At 40.4% G+C, this 19,955-nt stretch overlaps 1 long non-coding RNA gene and 1 pseudogene across 3 annotated transcripts in view; one reads left to right on the top strand and one right to left on the bottom strand.

Annotated features, from left to right (window-relative positions):
* LOC147574882 (uncharacterized) overlaps positions 1-19,955 on the top strand; it is a 263,957-nt gene that overhangs the window by 195,771 nt on the left and 48,231 nt on the right. The window lies entirely within an intron of this gene.
* On the bottom strand, positions 16,708-17,223 carry LOC147574883 (large ribosomal subunit protein uL24 pseudogene; annotated as a pseudogene).

Raw genomic sequence — 19,955 nt, 5'->3', positions numbered from 1 at the left:
ACTCACAAACCACGAGATCACGATCTGAGCCAAAATCAGACACTTAACTGACTGAGCCACCCAGGTGCCCCCAAAATAAATAAATAAACTTTTAAAAATTACAAAAAAATAAAGTGGGGGATACCTGAGGTGGGCTAAGGAGCATTAGAAAAGTGGCAAAAGTTTGGATGTACCATGGAGAAGAAGAGAAAAAGGAAACTGACTAGGGAAACAGACAAGTTTGACCAGAAGCACTGGGGACCAGATGAGACTGGAAATCCTAAACCTACAGTAGAACCAATCCACCCAGCCATGTGTATTTCTTTAATGCTTGGCTACCAGTGTGCAGAGCTGGAGAAGTTAAATATGTTTGGGTTAATCCAGGGTTGGGGATTATAAAACAGAAATAACAGCAGGGCAAAGGGATGAAGAAGTTGGGTTTTCTAGGTAGAAAGTAGCTGAAGTGATGAACCATGGGATCTGGGCAGGAGAGGGAAAGATGAAGCAGGAAAGGACTGATGTAAAGTGAAAGGCTGAGATAAAATTAAATATGCATGTTGCTGAAGATCTTGTGAAGATCAGAGAATAGATAGAGTCAGAGGAGGGTTGGAAAGATCTGGAAAGACAGGATAGTATGGTCAGAGAATGCTTTCATTAAAAATTGTTTTTCAAAACACTTTACTTCTATTTCCACATTGTAGTGTAAAATTTAAAAGTGCATTACAAATGAAAATACAAATGTCTGGTAAATTATTTATTTCGTATTATCTATGCCTTAGGCTCTCTTCTATGTGATAATCCCATTCTCTTCATTGAAATAGGAAAATGTGAACCAGGTCTAAGAGTATTATTTCTCTAATACTTTAATCATTTTATATGTACAGTGATATTATATTTTTATTTTAAATATAGGATCTTGGGAAAGACGCCAGTGTTTTCTATCTCAGCAGTCACAGCAGCTGTTACAAGCATAATCAAGCCTTTAGTATGTGTGTTTTCTCTGGCTTTGTACTTTCCCCTAAATATAAGTTGATTTTGGAAAAATTTAACCTGTAAAGCTCGAGAGGACAGATCACATCAGTAGATCCGACATGACAAGTGACTAATGGCAACAAAGTGGACCCATGGAATGCTGGAGAGGCTGTGTATACCACTGTGACCTAGACTGGAAACTGAGTCCGAAACTCAGTTAGATCTGTATAGGTTAGGTTAGATGAGCATTGCATGGAAATAAGGCATAGGTGGCCTCCATTCCATCTAAGGCTGCTTCTGCTGTAAATTAGAAGAGATGTTAAGTATCAGGTGTGTGAGTAATTTGAACGTAGTTCAGTAAGAACAAAAATATTTCATTTGTTATGCCTCATTTTGCTCAAGTATGTGTTTAGGAAGTTTGAAGATTGGGTTGAAGATGCAAACAAAAATATGGGTAATGAATTAGAATCCTATTTGCAGAGAAAATTGCCCTAAGACATTTTATTAGTCAGGAGGACTAAAGTGCTTCTCAAGAATCCTATTCAGTTGTCTTGTAACTAAACGGAATAAAGATGGAGTTGACACATATGATGGCCACCAAGGTCTCAGGAAAAATAGCACCCCTCAAAAAAGAGCAAGGATTTATCATTGGGGCTATCCACGCAGAAGATTCTAGTTCCTTTGCCAAGTGTATTCCTACAAGATTAAAAATAGGGACGGTATCTTGTCCATTTTAAATGGACATAGTTAAATGGCAGGAAGGTCTGTTATCTCCCTTCCTTATCTCCCCTCCTTTGGTGAAGGTTGTGTCTCCTGACATTAATGTCATCTAATTCCCATGCTTTTAGTCCACGCTCATCAAACCACCTGCTAATGGTAATTTGCCTCCTATGTAGACTTTTCTAAAAAAGAGCAACTCCCTGGCATGCTGACATGAATATTCCAGTTTGCTTAGCAGTTCTGTCTTTCCTTGTAATTAATGACATAACATTCTAGTTTATTTACCAGTCTCTTGTGAGATGGCTAATTAGGGTGAGTTGCTGCCCCTCGTTCTGATGAATTTGGGAAGGAAAATGTGAATTTCACATTTAAAGAAAGCAAGCAGGCCCAGACTCTACAAAAGCACTGCCTCTCAGAGAAGCCCCACATGGCAAACCTCTCTCTGACATCTTTTCTGTTTCAACAAATACCACATATGCCTTCTGCAATCATGCCCTGTTAGCCCTTATTCCAGTTTCTGTGCCTAGAATTCCACTAAGTTGTCTGTAGTTCAGGTAACCTTGATCTTGATGAAGGGCTTTGTTGTGAGGCAATGAGGCTTAAACTTCAGTCTCATCCAGATGCTTGTGAAAATGCTTATTCTAGGCTTCCCCACAACAGATCTAGGTAGGGTCGGAATGTGCATTTTTAACATGACTGATTCTGATACACAGTCAATAGACCACATCAGGAGAAAGGGCTTTAGACTGGGGGTGCTAACTCGTTTGTGGCTATGGGCACTAACAAGGGATATTTTCTGTTCTTGGGAGTCTTGGGTGCCTCCCCCAACCAGAGTGAACTTTGATGCACCCCGGGGAAGGGGTGTGGGATGAAACAAAGCCAGTGTGGAGTAACAAATGAGAGAAACAAAATGGCAGCAGCCTGGGAAAGAGGCCGAAGGCTTTCCGTTGCCACTTCCAATGGAAGCTGTTTGACTGCTCATGAATGAGGTGGTTTGTCTGCCAGACAAGTTGGGTCTGTTGCACACTCCCTCAAGCAGAAGCCAATTTCAGGTTTGAAGGGGAAGGGGTGCTTACCTTAGTTTGGCAAAGACTGCTTTGACCAGCCAGGGGCATATACTCCCCAGGCTGCCTCAAATGATGGTGGCAGCATGTTGTGTTCAAAATGTGTGTGTGGTTGTAAGACTTCTTTCTCTTGTCCTAGAGGTCAACAATATTGGAATTTCTCATCCGTATTTAGTGCTGGAAATCTTTTATTAACTGGCATATCTTATCTGGAGGATCATAGACTGCTAGACCTAGGGCTTAATTCACGGAGTATGGCCGAGCTCCTCCTCCTTTTAAAGATGCAGAGAGGCGCCTGAGTGGCTCAGTCTGTTAAGTGTCTGACTCTTGTTTCGGCTCAGATCATGATCTCACGGTTTTGTGAGTTCGAGCCCCACATCAGGCTCCAAGTTGACAGTGCGGAGCCTGCTTGGGATTCTCTGTCTCCCTCTCTCTGCCCCTCCCCCACTTGTGCTATCTCTGTCTCTCTCAAAATAAATAAATAAACTTAAAAAAATTTTTTTAAAGGGGTGCCTGGGTGGTTCCGTCAGTTGAGCATCCAACTTCAGCTCAGATCGTCTCACGGTTCATGGGTTTGAGCCCCGCATTGGGCTCTGTGCTGACAGCTCAGAGCCTGGAGCCTGCTTCAGATTCTGTCTCTGTCTCTGTCTCTCTCTCTCTCTCTCTCTGCTCCTCCCCCATTCATGCTGGGTTTGTCTGTCTCTCTCAAAAATAAAAAATAAACATAAAAAATATATAAGAACATTTTTTAAAGATGCAGAAACCAAGGCAGAGGGAGGATGAGCAGTTCACCGAAGTCCAACAGCCTCATAGAAGAGCAGCTGGGACTGGAAGTAGGTCTCTTGACATCAGTGCAGAGCACTGTGCTGCCGGCTCCCAAACCACAGCCTCGAAACAAGTGCCTGCTGAATCAGCACAGACCAGTTAGATATATTGGTTTGATAACTGCTTAAGCATATTTTATCATACAGATAGCAGACACTATTAGCTGCTTTACATTTCGATTTCATCTGTTTAACCCTATATAATTCCTTGCTTCCTTAAGCAACCCATTTTTTTAAAAGTGATCCTTCTAAGTCAGCATTCCTCCTCAACTAAGTACAATTGCCATCTAGTGGTTCAAAGATAGCAATAAAATTCTCTGCAAAAGCTTTGTATGTAGGCCAAAGGAACCAGAGAATTTTTACAACCTGGAAGAGATCCTTCTGGATCTTCATGTCTGACACTCTCATGTTGCAAGTAAGAAAATGGGCTCTAGAGGGGAAAGCAACTCGCTGGAGGAGGCAGGGGCATCCTTGACCACACTGAGTACATGACATGGGGATTGCCTGGCCCCACCCTCTTGCAGGGTGGATGTGCTCCTGGAGGGCAGGGAAGTGGGTGCACTTGGGGTTCCAGAGTACCTGGCCCAGGGCCTGATGCACAGTAGCACCTGCTGTATGTGTGTGGTGGGTGAGTGGGTCCTCCGTGACCAGACTCGTGTCACTAGCCTCTTTGTCTTTCTCCATGGTGCCATCAAGCCAAAGCAGTTGTTCCCACAAAGGAGGCTTCATCAATGTGGTGTTGGTGGTCGGATTGAGGCCTGCATGAGCTGAGTCAACTGAAGTGTGCCATGCCTTCCAGTTGGCACAGTGTGCTCTCTGCCTCACCTTCGAGCCACATGCTTCTGCACCCTTTCTGGTTGACCATCTCTTGCTCAGGATACTTTTGTGTTCAGAGTAAATTTCCTGACAGTCAGCAAATCTAAGCATCCCCTGCCAGAAGTGAGGTGAGCACTCAGGGCCTCATCCCCTTCTATTTATAACATGTGTTGGTCAGGCAGTCCCAAAAAGGGTGCTCAGGGCAGAGCGCGGAACCCACTTGACCTCCAAAAGGAGGCCCGTGCAGGATGGCTCCACAGGGGTTGAGAATGGGCAAGCGCTTTAAATGGCTGCAGATGGTGAGGGTGTCAGGGTGGCAGACTGTGGGTGGCAGTTTTCTTTGTATTCCAAATAGGCTGAGGATTTTCTTTTATTCACTGAAACTTTCTGGAGGAAAATGGGGACAAGGAGAGTGGTAGGCATAGGTAGCCCCTGTGGGGAGGGTTTTGTATCCTAGGATCCATGGTGAGCTTCCAAAGGGGGATGAGTTCTGAAGCCCTGGAATTGTACACACAATTTGGTGTCTATGTATGTTTTTTGGACAAAAGTTCTCTATCTTTTGTAAGCTACTCAAAGGAGTCTATGATCCAATCATATGAAGGACCACCAGTGTACAGAGCAAATCCATCTCCAAACTCTTTGAAATGAACCATATTTTTGTCTCATTCTAGAAAAGAAGATTCAGCCATAGTTGTTCTTTTCTCTTACCAGTATTCTCATCCATATCTGATGTCATTTTTTAAAGGGTGTGTGTACACCTTTTAAAACAAGTATATGGTAAAAGAAAACAAGTATATAAGTAAAATCCTACTGTCTTTACTGTCTTTTATAATGGGCACATAACTCAGTCCCAAACTGAGATATGCATGAAATATGCATTTCTTTTACTTTTCTAAAATGCAAATTATTTTCTATTTTGAACCCCTATTTGTTCCATGTGGCAGAGACTTAATCTCCGTGTTTGGGATTTTCTGTTTCTCTCTCTGTCCCAGGGGACTGACTGTGTGTCAATTCTGGGGTGCTTACCTAGAACCAAGGCACCTACCTGGGACTGAGATGGGTGTAATGGGAGATATCTGTCTTTTATGTCACTTGTATACAAAGTCATATGCTGAAGTCCATCCTTGATCCCATTGAGTCTTTGGCTGTGGGACCACATGTGTTACCACTGAGCTTTCTATCTTCTGGTCCAGGTCCTGGCAGACCTCCCTGCTATCTTCTTGGTGAGTCCCTGGGGCTGTGTGTGGCTCTGCCTGCCAGAGCTAAGGCTCCGTGGTCTTGCTTCTTTCCAGGACCCTTTGATCTAGGAAAGAGGATGCTTTGGACCTCTCTTTGAGATCCAAATTTACCAGGTCTTCCGATTTGTTTTTCAAGAAGAAGCTGGACATTTTCACTTTTTGTAAACCTTTCTGATTTTAAATGTTGGCAGTTAATTTGTTTTGAAAGAAAGCCACTGAGGATGAAAAAAAAAACCACCACAAAAAACAAACACCTTTCCATGGCCTAGTTTTGCCCCTCGGGCCACCATTTTGCAGCCTCTACCCTAAAGGCTTAGACTTAAGGAAATCAAAACAGGGAAGACACCATGTTTCTGCTTTCAAATGTGTCACAACTCCCCAAGGCAATAAGCACAGGATTGCCTACCTACTGGAATAGGAGAGAAGGGCAGAGGGGAGAGATCTGGGGGCAAAGCATTAGTTAACATTTCAAAAGTCTTATCTTTCTACACTTTGATATTGAGCTTATAAAGACAGGTTCTGTGTTTTAAAAAACAAACTTCTAGGGGCGCCTGGGTGGCGCAGTCGGTTAAGCGTCCGACTTCAGCCAGGTCACGATCTCGCGGTCCGTGAGTTCGAGACCCGCGTCGGGCTCTGGGCTGATGGCTCGGAGCCTGGAGCCTGTTTCCGATTCTGTGTCTCCCTCTCTCTCTGCCCCTCCCCCGTTCATGCTCTGTCTCTCTCTGTCCCAAAAATAAATAAACGTTGAAAAAAAAAATTTAAAAAACAAACTTCTTGGGGTGCCTGGGTGGCTCAGTCAGTTAAATGGATGACTTTGGCTCAGGTCATGATCTGATGCTTTGTGAGTTCAAGCCCCGTATCCGCTCTCTGCTGTCAGCACAGATCCTACTTTAGATCCTCTATTTCCTTGTCTCTCTACCCTTCCCCGGCTCTCTCTCTCTCAAGAATAAAAACATTTAAAAATAAATAAATAAATAATAAACTTCTATATCCAGGGGAAAAAAAGGATTAATCTTGCACAATATATTTTCAATAAAGTAATCATGTTCAGTAAATGCTTTCAGTTATAGCAATTATAGAATTTTATATTGGGTTTCCTAGTGATTGTTTAATCCAATTCCTGAGACTGGATTAAATAAATGAGACAACTGAAGCCTACAGAGGTGAGTTTGTTTTGGTCACCTAACAAGTCACTATCAGCCAGACTTACAGACTCTCAGCTCTTTCTTTCTAGTACCTCCTACTGGACAAGCTAAGGACCAGAGGATTGTATCCTGCTTGAGGTGGGCATAGGGTGTGGCATGGAAATGGAGATGATGCTGGAATGCAGTGCTCACACTCAAGGAGGGAAGACCCAGGAGGCCATGGCCCCAGGAGAAGTCAAGTCAAAGGGACTAACAACCTATTTTAATTTTCATTAAAATTTGAGAAGTGCTATTTTGGCCTAATAGGTCTCTCCCTTGGCTGTGGTTTAGAGTTGTTTAGAGCCTGAAGAGCTTTAAAATTTAAATTTTAAACTTTAATGGAAGCCTGTGCTCTACCCCTAAAGATTCTGATTTAATGAATCTAGTGGTAGGGTCAAGGTATCTGTAGTTGGAAAGGCTCTCTTGGTGATCTTCATGTGCAACAAGGTAGAGATTGACTGCTCCAGCCACACAGAACCACCACCACTTTCCAAACATAATACACCCACCCTCCCTGTGCACTTGCTGTCCTCTTAGTCTGCAACAAGACTTATACTTATTCTTCAAAATCCAGGTTATAGAACCTCTTTTGGGAAGAGGTCCCTGAAGCTTCCCCCAGCAGAGTTACCTACTCCCCTCTTTGTGTACCCTCCTGTAGATAGATCATATAAGTGTAAATCTGTATTTTCATGTCTCTTTATCTTACTAGGGAAAGCTAAGCTGTGAGTATTTTTGGAGCAGAGAATCTGGTTTATTTACTTGTTTTAAAACTGCAGAGCCTAGCTTTTGTTGGTTCTCTGTATCTGGTTCTTTCACTCTATTAGTGATTGAATGCCCAAATGAGTTAAGTCAAGGTTTTAGAACCAAGTATCCTTCAGATGTTCTCAGTCCCCCAATCATCCCCACCAGAAAATGATCTCCAACTCTGCCAACTCTTAACTGTCTCAAAGAAAGCAAAAGACAGCAAACAAACACAGATCACAAACAGATGTGTGCATAATATACATGTCATGGCTATTTCAAGAAGGAATAGTTGGGAACAGATTGTATGATCCATAAGGGCAGGGATTTTTGTTGGTTTTGTTCCTTGCTATATCCCCAATGCCTACAACAGCGCCTAGAATCAAGAAAGGGTTAGATTGAATGAATAGATACTGAATAAGTGGTGATTTTAAGATGGCTTTCTTTTCTCCTCCTCCTTTCCCATTTATCATTCATTCCAGTGACACTGGACTTTGTTTTGAGTGCTGTGACAGAATGCTGTTTTGAATTGCCAAGACAAGGTCACCAGGACCTTTAAGGATGTTCTGGCTTTGGAAATTTGCTGACCCTGACCACAGTATTTGCAGGCAAAGTGTGAATCAATCGCCAGTAATATCTAAGTGCTTCTTAGAGACCTGACAATCTTACAGACTGACTAATTTTAATAGAGTCATAAGACCCTAACTTTATCATTATTCACCCTCACTTCAACACACACACACACACACACACACACACACACACACACACAGAAGATCCTGAGTTACACTGTGCTGTTTACACTGAGCATCACTTGGGGCTTGGTAAACCGAGACCACATTATGTTCTGTCCTTAAGAACTCAGAAGCCCTTCCTGCCAATGGGCTGAATCAGCCATGAATTTGAGCATCTCTTGATGACTGCTTGTCTTGCTGGAGCTGTGACAGAGAATGACAGAATTTTAGAGTTGGAAAGGATCTTAGAGATCATCTGGTTTAACCCTATGAGTTTGATGAATAAGGAGGCTGAGATCCAGAGACATATCACTTGCTCAACGTAACACAGCTCATTAGCTGCTGCATAAGAGCATCAGCTGGTGCCCAAGCTTTTGGTCCCTGGCATTTTCTGTTTACCTTATTACCGGCTCTAGAATCTACCTTATACTGGGCCTAAATCATTTAATGTAGGAATGGCAAGTCATTCTCTGTTCCTTATGATGAAAAAAGACTATAAAAGAGAGTGGTGATCCTTAAAAATCAACTCCTTTAGGTTAAAATTGAGGTTAGAATGTGTTGAAATACATTGGTCTCAGCTTGAAAGAACAGATGGCTATTTTTTTTTTTTTTTGGCTTTCAGCTTAAAGCATTAGTTTCCATTAAAGTTTTTCTCAAAACCAAATTCTTTTTTCCAGATTTAGAACTTTACAAAACAGTGTCTTAACCAAGCTGAATTATTCACTGTCCCACAAATGCACCGTATATTTGTAGCATATCCTCTTCCTCCCTAATCCAATTTTTTGTCCTGGCTGATCTCTATGCAGTCACATCCTACATGTTCTTCCAAATCTAGTTAAATTTCCTCTCCTCTCTAAATGTCCTCTTGACCATCTGCCTTGCCTGGAATAGTATCTTCTTTTTCCCAACTTCTTTAATTTGTGAGAGTATTTAATAACTACATATTCGTTTTATTATATGTTAGGAAAATATATTAGTAGCATATCAGACTCATGACTTCATAGCTATTTTTTTTAAATATCACAATGATTTTTTTATATCATTAATGGAAGGATGTATTTGTTATTGCTGCAAAATAAACTACTCCAAAACGTAATGGCTTAAAAAAAGAATGACTACTGAGCTCATGATTCTGTGGCTTGGCAATTTGAGCTAGATTAAGTTGGTCAGGTTTTTGGTTTTGCTGGGCTGCATGTGTCTGTGGTAAGTTGCAGGTTTGCTAAGTGGCTAAGTCTATGGAGGTTGGCTGTCTGTCAGCTAGAGCCCCTTCTTTCTTCTTCACGTGGTCCATCATCCCCTATTAGGTTTGCCACCAGGCTTTTCCTATGGCAGAGCCAGGGGTCCAATAGATACAACAGAAGTATGCAAAGCCTCTTGAGGCCATGAAAAACTGGTATGCCATCACTTCTGCTGCATTATATTGGTTTAAGAAAGTCACAAGGCTAGTTCCCCTCTCTCCACGTGGGAGGAGCTACCAAGTCATATTGTATGGACACTGATAGGGAGAAGAGCTAGGGAAACTTTGCAATCAATTTATACAAAAGTTGATTTAAATAAAAATGCACTGTGTAGGAGACTATAGTAAAGACCGAAGTTGGTACCTAAGGGGCTGAATGTTTAATCATCTGATGCTTAATCATTTACTGTCTTGTAACAATTCTGGTATGACCATCAGTAGCACCAGCCTGAAATGCAGTTGGAATGAGGTATTTCCTTTGTCTTGATCTCTATGATTTGGATTTCTGGAATTCTAGCCCCATCTAGGGCCTCCCTTCAGATCTCAGGATTGGAGTGTGTTTGAGCAGTGGGAGAGGAGTGTGTTAGGTTATAGGAAGATCCCTAATGGATCTTAGAAGGTTGTCTTCCTCCACAGCCTTCTGGCAGTGGATATCGTTGAAGTGGAACCTGCATCACTGTCAATGTATCTGGATACCAATGTTGCTAACTTGCTCTTGCATTGCTAGTTTGGGGCAGGGATTCAACATTTTGATTAGGTATTCTGACTTAGCCCTTATGATACAGCCATGGTGAAGCCAGAAGCATTTTGCTGGGTCATAAATTACAACAATTAAAATTTCAATTTAAGAAAAAATTAGTAATGTGAAAGCGCACATTTTCGTTCTATTCCTGAGCCCTGCCCCAGAGTTGAGACAAGGAGTGGGGGTGACCAATCCATATTAAGTGGTTGACAATGACCTAAGAGTCTAACCTGGGCATCAGGCTGAAATGTTAAAATTAAATGAGAATATATTGATGATATGGTTCCAATGAACTCAGATTTCCATGAGCAACTGCTTAAATTCTAGAAAAATGCAAAGTGACCCAACCTTGCTGAGGGAGACAATATAATCAAGTTGAACTTCAGAAAAGAAGGAAGGAAGGAAGCAAGCTAGCAAGGAAGGAAGAAAGGAAGGAATGGAGGGAGGGAGGAAGGAAAAGAGAAGAGAAAAAATTCCTCATAGGGAAGACACTCACCTGTTAAGTACTTTCACAAGGACTGACTGCAAATCACCTGGCACAGTGAGACCACAGCAATAGCAATACTGAGAACGTCCAGCCCATAGTCCCCTCATGACAGTAATGAGAGTCAGCCAAAATGCTAAGACTGTTTAATACACCATGGACTAGTTTGCTGGGGCTGCCATGACAAAGTACCACAGACTGGGTGGTTTAGAACAACAGAAACTTACTGTCCCACTGTTCTGGAGGCTCTAAGTCTGAAGTTAAGGTATTGGCAGGGCCACGCTCCCTTTAAAACCTGCGTAAGGATTCCCCCTTGCCTCTTCCAGCTTCTGGTAGTACCAGAAGTTCCTTGTTTACCTGCAAAACTCCCGTCCTCCGCCTTCACGTGGCATTCTCCCTGCGTCTCTTCACATTGTCCCCCCTAGCGCATATCTGTCTTACTCGGTGTCCAAACTTCCCATTTCTTGTAAGGACACAAGTCATATTGGATTAAGGCTCACTCTAATGAACTATTTTGACTTCATTACTTCTTTAAAAATTCCACTTCCAAATAAGGTCACATTCTGAGGTAGTGGAGGTTAGAACTTCAACATGCCATTTTTAGGGGAACACAACCCATGGCACATGACATGGTGCTATTTGTCTGGAATAATTTGTTTTATCATTTAAACTGTAAACTTCCTTGTAAACATGTAAAACTTAAATATGCCACTCAAGAAGTTGTCTGGTTTAAAAAAAATCACAAAGGAAATCTATGGAGAAAACAAGAGTTATCAAAAAATTATGAAATGTTTTACTATCAGAAAATCTGGAAAAAACAGTTTTGACCATATTTTAAACTGCATCTATATTTACATGTTATCATATATGGCTGTCACTGGTGAAGATCAAGTGGCCAATGGCTGTCTAATCATAAGAGATGGAAAAACAGTGAAATGAAGGCAATTCCAAGACACTAACTTGTTTTTTTATGGTCAGTATATCTAATAAATGCCTTATCTTTGTAACCCACATATATCTGGAACCCCATGTGGACCTATCACCCTGTGGTGTTATATGAATGACAAAATACATCCCAGGATTAGGACAGGAAAATATAGTTGGAAGTAGTTCATATCTTCTCAGTGCCTTTCGACAAAATGCCGAAGTGGCAGAATATCCTTAATAAATAGTACATGTTCTGGGACAGAATGTTCTCCAGGCATACACACAGCACTCACACATACACATCTGGCACTGACTTCTGAAGTGAATGATTTCCTCTCTCTTTTCTCCTGCAAACTCTTTTAATACCCAACCACGTGGTTGGTCTTCCTCTCTCTCCTTCCCTTCGTGCTTGAGTGCTTGTTATGGAGAATAACCAAATCTCTCTGATTTCTTTAGGTTTGGTTTATTTTCCCCACAATGTGCTTGTTTCTCAGGTACAACAGAGCAAAGGAGGGTCTGGGCACCTGTCCAGCAGCCGAAATCCACTCTTCTTAGAAGGAAGTTGTAGAGGCTGTGAACACTCAGACGGTATTTTTGTTAGCTGCTTGCATTTCAATATTTTTTGATGGTGTTACATTTTTCATATAAAGCAAGTGGTATACTCTCCCGCTAATAGAAGTTAATTTCTTTCTGACAGCCATTAGATACCCATTGAACCAATATTTTATTTACTTGCTTATTTTGCAACAATGATGGCTTATTCTTTTATTTATTTATTTTTAATTTTTAAAGTTCAAGTATAATTAAGATACAGTGTTATATTAATTTCAGGCATGCAATATAATGTTTCAACAATTCTATACATTTCTCAGCACTTATCAAGGGTAAATGCACTCTTGATACCCATTATCTATTTCATCTGTCCCTCAACCCACCTCCCCTCTGGCAACTATCAGTTTGTTCTTTGTGTTTGAGAGTCTGGGTTTTTTGTTTGTTTCTCTCTTTGCTGATTTATTTTGTTTCTTAAATTCCATGTGAGTGAAATCATATGGCATTTGTCTTTCTCTGGTTGACTTATTTCACTTAGCATCATACCCTCTGGACCCATCCATTTTATTGCAAATGGCAAGATTTAATTCTTTTTTATGGCTGAGTAATATTCCGTAGTATGTGTGTGTATATATATATATATATATATATATATATATATATATATATATACACCACATCTTCTTTATCAGCCCATCTGTGAGTGGACACTTGGATTGCTTCCATATCTTGGCTATTGTAAATAATGCTGCCATAAACATAGGGGTGCATATATCTTTTCAAATTAGTGCTTTTGTTTTCTTTGGGTAAAAAGCCAGTAGTGGAATTACTCAATCATATGGTAGTTCTATTTTTAATGTTTTGAGGAACTCCCATACCATTTTCTACAGTGGCTGCACAAGTTTGCATTCCCACCAACAGTGTACGAGGGTTCCTTTTTCTTTATATCCTTGCTAACACTTGCTATTTCTTGTGTTTTTGATTTTAGCTATTCTGACAGGTGTGAAGTGATATCTCATTGTGGTTTTGATTTGCATTTCTCTGATGATTGGTGGTGTTGAGCATCTTTTCATGTGTTTGTTGGCCATCTGTATGAACTCTTTGGAAAAATGTTTAATCAGTTCCTGTGCCCACTTTAATCAGATTATTTGGGTTTTTTGGTGTTGAGTTGTAAAAGTTCTTTACATATTTTGGATATTAACCCCTCATAAGATATATCATTTGCAAATTCTTCTCCCATTCAGTAGATTGTGTTTTTGTTTTGTTCATGGTTTTCTTCATTGTGTGAACCAATATTTTAGAATATCTCTTTGAGCACCAAATTGTTATCTCCCTAAGTATTCCCACATATGAAGCTCTTGGGAAGATGTGCTCTTGTTACCAAAGGCAATAGGGTGTTGGTGAAGGAGAATAAGTTTGAAAAACTTGGAATTCAATGCAAAAAGATGATGACTGAGAGATGTAAAAAAAAAAATTAATAAAATCATTAAAGGCATGGGAAGTATATGGATGTTAGCATAGTTCTCTAATCCCAGGATATTAGAACTCAGCTGAAGAGGTGTGCTTAGAACCATAAGGGAGATATAATTCCAAACAGCAATTTTATTTTTTTTTAAATGTTTATTTATTTATTTATTTTTTTGAGAGAGAGAGAGAGAGAGAGAGAGACAGAACATGAGCAGGGGAGGGCAGAGAGAGAGGGAGACGCAGAATCCGAAGCAGGCTCCAGGCTCTGAGCTGTCAGCACAGAGCCCGATGTGGGGCTTGAACTCACGAGCCTTCGAGCTGTGAGATCATGACCTGAGCTGAAGTCGGCCGCTCAACCGACTGAGCCACCCAGGTGCCCCCAAACAGCAATTTTAAAGTTCAGTTTGTGTCATTTAAAGTTTTAGCCTGATGGAAAAAAAGGTTTAAAATGCAGTAATGTGGGTGTCTGGGTGGCTCAGTTGGTTAAGCCTCTGACTTCGGCTCTGATCACGATCTCATGGTTTGTGAGTTCAAGCCTGGTGTCAGGCTCTGTACTGACAGCACAGAGCCCGGAGCCTGCTTCCAGTTGTGTAGCTCCCTCTCTCTGTCCCTACCCTGCTCATGCTCTGTCTCTCTCTCTCTCAAAAATAAATAAACATTAAAAAATAATAATAAAATGAAGTAATGAGTTTCCATGATTCTGTGTTAGTGCCCTCCCAAAGCTTCCCAATAAAATGCCTAAGAAAAGGCACAAAAAAGAAACACCAGAAAACAAAGAGAAACCCATATGCTGTGGTCTAGTGTGAATTTCTAGTAAAGAGAATTTCTATGAACAGAAACACTGATGAATGTGTCCCCAGTGATGAAGTTAGGAAAAGGCTTTGATCGCCCCTTTTCTCTGTCCTCCTAAATCTGACGTGACATTAACCAGAAAAACAGGTGTGGGGCGCCTGGGTGGCCCAGTCAGTTAAGCATCCCTCTTGATCTCCGCTCAGGTCATGATCTCATGCTTTGTGAGCTCCAGCCCTGCCATCAGGCTCTGCGCTGACAGCATGGAGTCTGCTTGGGATTCTGTCTCCCTTTCTCTCTGCCCCTCGCCCCCGTTCTCTCTCCCTCTCTCTCAAAAATAAATAAATAAATGTTTAAAAAAGGAAAAAGAAAAACAAAAACAGGCACTTGCTCCTCTTTGCAAGGGGACCGTTTTCTGTGATAGGCAGTGTTGTGTAACTTGTCCCACATCTGTGTCATTATTCCCCTTTTACCTCCTTTGCAAACTAAAACTCCAAGTATGTAACACAACCAGGAGTCGAAAGAGCTGACTGGGTTCACACTGCAAGTATTCACTGTCTCAATTCAAAGGTTTTATATCGGGTAGGTGGGAGTGTAGGTGCACACATGTTTGTGCTCATATTTTCTGAACATTCCTCCATTTTATTTCTATGGATCTAACCTGAAAAAGAAAGGTGTGGAAAATACACTAGTATCTACTGTCATGAATATTGCTATAGAACTGATTCTTCAAGCATTTATAATTACCTGGGCTATACTTTTCAGACCCTCTTCGAGGTAATGTTGATGTTAGGACATAGCAAATTTGGGGCGGGGTGAAGGAACCTAACATAATGCCAAAGTGTTGGAATTGCTAATGCATATTTTATAATTCTAGCAGTTTATGAGATCACATTTGGTGCCTAAAATCCCTGGGGTACAATTTGGAGAAGAAAAAATGGAATCTAACCAAGGGCAATGTAGAGTTTTGGAGAAGTAAATAGAGGGTTTGCAATTACAATGTCAAGGATCTTAAAATTCAAACTCAAATTTTATGCCACTACATTTACATATATACATAGTATAATAATTTTTAAAGTTGATTATTTTTGTATAGTAAAAGGGAAGATGGAAAGAAAAGTTTGCCCTAAAACTGTTGTCTAACTTTTTTTAAGTAACATTTTTTTCTTTCAATTTGAAAAGTAATGTCTGCTTATTCTAAAGGACTTTAAAAATAACATTGTATTATTATAGACATTTTAAAAATACACTGTAATACTATAATACAGCTAATATTATATACCACTTCCAATGTGCCAGACATTATTCTAAACACTTTGTGTACATTAACCATTTTGATTTTCACAACAACACATCACGTAGGTATTATTAGTCCTATTTATAGATGGGGAAACTGAGCCATGGAGAAATTAACATGTACTTTGTGGTCTTCTTATATCTTTTATAATTTTGTTATCCGTATAAAGATAATATCTTCCTATATCTTGTACAGTTTTATTTCCTTTTATTATCTTCTACTTTTGAAGATCACTAGTAGTTCTTTAGCTTTTTAAAAAATATTATTAACTATATTTTTTTCTAATTATCAAAATAAGAGATGAAATGGTATCTTTGCATTTTCTTCTATATATGAATGAAGAAATAACAGTTCCTTTTCGCAACTCCATTTCTAGTCTTTCGTTATATAATCTGGAGATTAATTAAAATGGTTTTACACTATATAACCTTTCTTTCTGTCAGGATTAGTTTGACAACTCTATTCCATTAGTAACGGAGTTTATAATTCTTTACATGTATTTCAAAATGTTTTTGATACTTGTTGCCAATTCTTTTACATCTTCCTATTTTTCCCATTAATTTTGATTTGTCTCTTAATCTTCAGGGTTGTTCTTTGCTTGCTTGGTTGCTTGATTTTTAAGAGGATAAGTGAGTAGAGAGACTTTTAGTTTCTCACAAACATGAGACTGCCTTTTGATTGCCTTCACATCTATTTGAGTGAATATTTAAAACCTGGATTGGAGCATTTCTCTCCTAAAAGTTCTGAAGATGCTACTCCAGTGCGTTCTGGCACTTGTGCTGCCAAAGAAAAGCCTGAGGCCAGCTGGTTCCTTTGTGTGCAACTTGTTTGTAGGTGTGCCTGTAAGGTTTTGGTTTTTTTTTTTTTTTATCTATACAATTCTATACTTTTTTTTTTTCAGAGTATGTCTACACGTGCATCTTTTCTTTTCTTTTTTTCCTCATCATTTTAACAGTTTTTATTTAATGTCGTATGTAAGATTACTTTATTCCTGCACTTTCTCAATTGTTTCTTCCTTATATTTGCCCTTTTCCTTTCCTATTTGGCGAGATTTGGCTTTGCGCTCAAGGATCTTTTTGCGCTCTTTGTCCAGTTTTAGTCTAGTGATGACCACCTTGCTGGGGCGGATGCCCACGTGGACAGTTGCGCCATTTGCCTTCTCTCCCTGTACTCCTTCCATGCAGATGACGTATTTCTTCCTGTAAACCTGGACTACTTTGCCAATTTGCTGGCCTTTGTAGTGTCCTCGCACAACCTGTACTTCATCGTCCTTCCGGATGGGCATGGATCGAACGTTGTACTTCTGTCGCAGCTCCTTGAAAAGAGGGGAAGACAATCTTCCTGCGAATGTGGGAAGGTGCACTGAAATGCCTTTTACGGCTCGTGCTCCGGTCAGAGACCAAAACGGACTGACCTTCATATTGGCCGCTACAGCTCCAGCGATGGCCGCAAAAGGGAAGAGTTCTTCTTCTTCTTCTTCTTTTTTTTTTTTTTTTTTTCCCAAAAGGAGGCAGGAGGCACAGTAGTTGAGGATTCAAGCCTGGCAATCGAATAGCATAGAACCTCAACTCTACTACTTGAATTGAGACCTTTTTTTAAAAAATGTTTTTTAAATGTTTTTATTTATTTTTGAGAGAGAGAGCAAGCAGGGGAGGAGCAGAAAGAGAGGATCCGAAGTGGGCTCCGTTCCGAGAGCCTCATGTGGGGCTTGAACTCACAAACCATGAGATCATGACCTGAGTCAACGTTGGCCGCTTAACTGATTGAACCATTCAGTCACCCCTTGAATTGAAACCTTCAATGGCCTCAGAGGCGCACCTCGGTGGCTCAGTCGGTTTAGCGTCTGACTTTGGTTCAGGTCATGATCTCATGGTTCATGAGTTCAAGCCCGGAGTCAGGCTTTGTGCTGACAGCACAGGACCCACTTCAGACCCTCTGTTTCCCTCTCTCTCTCTGCCCTACCTCTGCTCCCCACCCCCTCTCTCTCATAAATAAATACACACTTAAATGACCTCAAATTACTCTCTAAGCCTCAGTTTCCTTAACATAAAGTGGAATAACAATAGTACTTTACTGCTTAGGTTTGTTTTTAAGATTCAATGAAAGAATGGATGTAAAATGCATAGCACAGTACCTAGCTCCATGGTAAGTGATAGTTATTGCTGTTATTAGTCTTGCCTGGAGCATGTTCACCCTTCCAATCTTTGTACTAACACAGAAGTCAAAGCAGACACATGGCAATCATAGATCGTACTCCTCCTCAAATTCTCCTAATAATTCAAAGGATAGAGGCAAACACCAGGTATAAATAAAGCATTCCTCTCCTGATGGAGTCTGAAATCATCAGAAGCTTGAAAAAGTTTGCCAAAATGTCCTTTTTATTTTTACACATTGGGCTTGAGTTTTGGTTTTGGATTAGCTAAATGGAATTTGAACAATGTGTGTAGAACCAATTAATTTTGAACAATGTGTATGGAAATCTTATTCACAAAGGGAGCCATTCTGGTTTTGAAGGACCATTTGATTTATTATTCCATCAACTACACGTGGATAGGAAAATGCCCACGTGACTACCCCCTTATTCTCCAGCTATGCTTCTTAAATCTGGACATTCCAGCTCTATTCAAAATAAGCAACTAGATCGACTATGCATATCCTGATGAAAATATTCTGTAGATAGAGAATACTCAAGAAAAAGTACCCTTGGGGCGCCTGGGTGGCGCAGTCGGTTAAGCATCCAACTTCAGCCAGGTCACGATCTCACGGTCCGTGAGTTCGAGCCCCGCATCAGGCTCTGGGCTTGATGGCTCAGAGCCTGGAGCCTGTTTCCGATTCTGTGTCTCCCTCTCTCTCTGCCCCTCCCCCATTCATGCTCTGTCTCTCTCTGTCCCCAAAAAAATAAACGTTGAAAAAAAAAATTAAAAAAAAAAAAAGAAAAAGTACCCTTGACATGTTTACGGTGACGTCTGATTGAGGTCATTTATTATCCTGGGTAGAGAAGGAGTCAACCCTTTCCTTCCTAACTTTCATACTCCAGTGTTTTTCAACTCAGAAAAATATTCCTAAAATATGTCTTTGATTACTGCTTCTGTCTCAAGTTTTCTTCTTTGGAAGGAACGTGAATAATTCTTCTGTCCAAGTCTCTTTCTTTGTCTTCCATAACTATCTTTTTTAAAAAAATTGTATTTTCTTCATTCCTTTCCCCTCATGTTTTTCATAGTGTAAATGTTATCTCCAAATATAGACTTAAATATGATTATATACTGAAGTTCATAACTTTTCTCATCTCATTCATCTCCATTTTCATATCATCCTGTTATCTTCCATCTTAGATTGTTCCTATATTTTTTCTATGAGTTTTTTATGATAATTTTTTTAATGATAAACAGTCTTATTTTTTTATACCCTGCTAAAAATGGCAAACAGATTTCTAGAGTTTTCTTTTTCTGGATCTAATTAGATTATGTTCTGAGGTTTCTTCTTATACTGAGTATACAATTCCTTCTTCCTTGTTCTACAGCATTTTAAAAATAAGCTTTGGGGCGCCTGGGTGGCGCAGTCGGTTAAGCGTCCGACTTCAACCAGGTCACGATCTCGCGGTCCGTGAGTTTGAGCCCTGCGTCAGGCTCTGGGCTGATGGCTCAGAGCCTGGAGCCTGTTTCCTATTCTGTGTCTCCCTCTCTCTCTGCCCCTCCCCCGTTCATGCTCTGTCTCTCTCTGTCCCAAAAATAAATAAACGTTGAAAAAAAAAATTAAAAATAAGCTTTATGCTTTTTCCCCTACTAACTTACAATTGAGTAAGAGATATTTCTACCAACAAATACAGTAAATGGATAGTCTTTGACCTCATTCTTTGTCCTTTTGAATCTGGTTGTGTTCTATTTTCAGATAGCAAAATCTAGCACTTGTTCATTTAGTCTGGCTTGGCTGGACTGAGATACTATAGCCTGCTACTCCCACTGCCAGGCTCTCTAGTAACTAAACAGATGGTATTGTGAAAATCTATAATTTCCTGTATACCTTTTCCCCAGGGTTTATCTTTCTCCAGCTTCACCTACTGTTCTTTACCTGATGGCATTATCTCATTTTGCTGTCCTAATCCCCTCCCTTTATTCCCCACTTCATGCTGACATGGTTAGTGGGAGTTATAGCTGCTGATAATGTAGAAAAAGTAGAATAAATAGGATAGAA

This window comes from Puma concolor, chromosome D4, assembly GCF_028749965.1.
Source record: "Puma concolor isolate L17-30 chromosome D4, mPumCon1.1.hap2, whole genome shotgun sequence".
Taxonomy (NCBI): Eukaryota; Metazoa; Chordata; class Mammalia; order Carnivora; family Felidae; genus Puma; species Puma concolor.
The sequence above is the reverse complement of the archived record's forward strand: the minus strand, read 5'-3'. Positions and strand labels throughout refer to the sequence as shown.